Below are 3667 nucleotides of genomic sequence, written 5' to 3'. Positions count from 1 at the left end.
ATCCTACTTTCACAAGTAGATCCTCTACCACTCCAAAGGGGAACTTGATAAAATGGTCAGCAAGTTGGAGACAAATCCGGGTAGGTTTTACTTCATCAAAAGGGTCATAATTTCACAAGCAAATCCTTAACAACTCTAAGGGGTACTTAATAGAATGGTCAGCAAGTTGAATTGAAATGCGAGTAGGTTTTACCTCATCAATTTGAAACTTTTTCATTAGTGAAAGAGGAATGAGGTTGATGCTGGCTCCAAGATCGTATAAAGCTCTCTGAATAGTGGTATCTCATATGGCACAAGGAATTAGAAAGCTCCCAAGATCCTACAGCTTTTCTGGATAATTGCACTGCATTACTTAGTAAGTACCACTGTCTCATCTTCTCTCTAATCCCTCTTCTTACACAATAACTCCTTCATGAACTTGGCATAGATAGGCATTTGTTCAAGGGCCTCTGCAAAAGGGATGTTGATATGATGCTTCCTGAAAACCTCCAAAAATTTAGAAAACTACTTGTCCTTAGATACCTTCTGAAGTCTCTAGGGGTATGGAATTTTAGGCTTGTATTCTGGAGTCTTGGGTAAAGTAGGATGTGTATCAAGAGTGATTGGAAAAGGGTTGTCTGGATGCCTTGAGGGGGCATTCTTCAAGTCTTCTTGGGCGTTTAACACTCTCCCTGGCTCCACTGTTGGGCATTCTTCAAGCCTTGGGGTGCCTTCTGTCTCTACATTGTCCCCTTCTAGTGTCTCTTTTTCAGTCTACTTCTCACCACCTTTAGTTCCTGACCCTGCTATCTTACCACTTCTCAATTGAATGGCCTGACACTCTTCTCTTTGAGTGGAAACTGTGTCACTGGGTCTCTCGGGTGTTTGTTGCGCAACTGATCCATTTGCATCTCTAAATTCCAGAGTTAAGCTCTAGTTTCCTGCATAAAACTATGTTGGCTCTTAGAGAGTTCTGCAAGCATGGATGCCAGGTCAGGACAGCTCTGAGGCTGAGCATGTTGGAATAGGAGGTTGTCGAAGTAAATCTGATTGAAGCCTCTCTGAGAATTCGGCTGCTGCCTCTGAGGGTGCTCTCTCCATCCATAGTTTAGTTGATTTCTCCACCCCTGATTAAAGTTGTTGGCATATAGACCATTGTTGGGGTTTCTGGAGAAATTCTCCATGAAATTAACCTGCTCAGGAACGAAATTCCCATATTCATAATTCTCGCCTTGAGGGTAACCACCACTCATATCATAAGAAGTATCCTGAGCATTAACGGCTGAGATTTGCATTCAACCTAGGTGTTGCGTAAGAGCATTAATTTGCTGAGACATGGCCTTGTTCTGAGCAATAAGTTTATTCAAGGCATTCGATTCTATGACTTTTTCCTTCACTGTTGTCCTCTCAAAAGAATATAGATATTGGTTATTAGCAACCATATCAATAAACTCAGTAGCTTTTTCTAGGGTCTTTTTCATGTGGAGTGATCCACCTGCAGAATTATCAAGAGACATTTTGGCCATCTCAGACACGTCATTATAAAATATCTGCAGCTGCATCCACTCTGTGAACATATCTGGAGGACATTTTTTGATCATTAACTTATACCTCTCCCAAGCTTCATAGAGGGATTCACCATCCCTTTGCCTGAAGGTTTGGACATCAGGTCAGCCTTTGAGGTTAGAAATTTGTTAACTACCTTGTCCCAAGTGTCTAAGGTTTCCTTAGGTTGAGTGTCAAACCACTGCTTTGCTCTATCCTTCATAGCAAATGGAAAGAGAAGTAGCTTGTAAACATCAGGATTCACCTCATTAGTCTTCATAGTATCACAGATCTACAGGAAATTAGATATGCACAACCTGGGATCCTTCTGCGGGAGACCGTGAAACTGGCAATTCTGCTGCACTAGAGAAATCAATTAAGGCTTCAACTCAAAATTGTTTGTAGCAACAGGGGGCATAACAATACTATTCCCATAGAAATCTGGGCTAGGCAAAGTATAAAGGCCAAGTATTCTCCTTGGTTGTGCCGCCATATCAAAAGAGGTTCCTTGTTCCTGTTCCTACTTAGAAATAGACAGAAAACAAAGAAAAATGGAAATTTCTTTGTTAGAGTACAGAGAGTTCCTAGTGAGGTATCCTGTATAAAATAAATAAAATAAAATAAAAGAACACAAGTATTTAACCTAAAGATTTCGAAAATAAATAAGAAAAAGGCAAACCACTAATTCGAAAATTAAACAAGGAGCAATACTAATATTTTCGAAAATTAAAAAGGAAAACTACTACGGGGACACCAAACTTAATTTCAAAAATTTAGGAAAAAATTTTAACTAAAATAAAACTCAAATTTTCGAAATTAAAAATAAAAGTAAAAAGGAAAGAACACAAAATTAGAACAAATCAAAATCTAAAAATGCCTAATCTAAGTAATCAGACAACTAGTAGTTATCAATCACAGTCAATCCCTGGCAACTAGGGGTGGGCATGGTTTGGATTTTAAAAAATCCAAACTGGATCCACTCCAGAACCAGTTTTATGGTTTAGGAAACCAAACCAGAACTGGATTGAAGAGCAAAACCGGTTCTAAACCGGTTTGAAAAAACAAAAACCGGTTCTAAACCGGTTTTAAAATTTAAATCCGATTTTATTTACAAACCGGTTTTAAATCCGGTTTTACTTGCAAAACCGGTTTTAAATCCGATTTTTTTAAATCCAAATCTAAAATCCGGTTTTTTTTATAAAATCCAGTTTTAAAACCAGATTTTTGGTAACCAAAAATCCAGTTTTAAAACCAGTTTTTGAAAATCCAGTTTTAAAACCAGTTTCTTCAACCAAAAATCCAATTTTAAAACTAGTTTTTAAAAATTCAATTTTTAAACCAGATATTTTAACAAAAAATCCACTTTTAAAACCAGTTTTTAGAAATTCAATTTTTAAACCATATTTTTTTTAAAAAGTAAAATTAATACTAAAGTCATTTTAAAGTGTATAGGTTCATTACAACTAGAATTTGGTTCTTTATAAATCTAATGATAATAGCTAATCTATATAACATTTAATCATTCTCAAGACATCAAAAGAATACCACCAAAATATCTCTCTAACAAAATATCACAAGATGCCAAGTTGCCAACAAAATCATCAAACAACCACAATCTTTGAGGAAAATATATCTGCAAATAACAAAATATACCTTTGTCATTTTAAAACAAATCTTTGAATGAAAGTATTAAACTAAATGAGAATATTAAGCATACCTAGTCATCATCAAGATTATCAATTGATGCCGCCATAGAACAAGCACCATCATTAGAGGAAAATATATCTGCCAAGGGAATCAAATTAATTATCAATAAAACTACTACTAATAAAACTTTTTTGGCTAATAAAACTACTACTAATCTTAAAAGATATTGATTTCTATATATAAAAAGAACAATCAAGTGGTGGCAATGTGGCATCATGCTTTTATGATATATATTCCTCTGCACATGAATTTGGGAAATTGATGAAGATAATGGATACAATTCAAGATGCTCATATTCTCTCTCAAATTGGATACAAATTCAGTGTTCATAAAATTGCTTGCATGGATGGATTAATGGTACTCAAATGAATGCTGCTACTTCATTTTCAAAGAATCAAATTATTTTATGTCAATGTTATTTCTAAAAAATTATACT

The 3667-nt window shown here is 35.3% G+C and overlaps 1 long non-coding RNA gene across 1 annotated transcript; it reads right to left on the bottom strand.

The window, feature by feature from the left end:
• Positions 2928–3324, bottom strand: LOC110265555. Its single transcript, XR_002351711.1, has 2 exons — positions 3242–3324; positions 2928–3157 (listed from the first exon to the last, which is right to left on the bottom strand). It is a non-coding gene; the product is annotated as an uncharacterized LOC110265555 (long non-coding RNA).

This window comes from Arachis ipaensis, chromosome B08 (assembly GCF_000816755.2).
Source record: "Arachis ipaensis cultivar K30076 chromosome B08, Araip1.1, whole genome shotgun sequence".
NCBI lineage: Eukaryota > Viridiplantae > Streptophyta > Magnoliopsida > Fabales > Fabaceae > Arachis > Arachis ipaensis.
The sequence above is the reverse complement of the archived record's forward strand: the minus strand, read 5'-3'. Positions and strand labels throughout refer to the sequence as shown.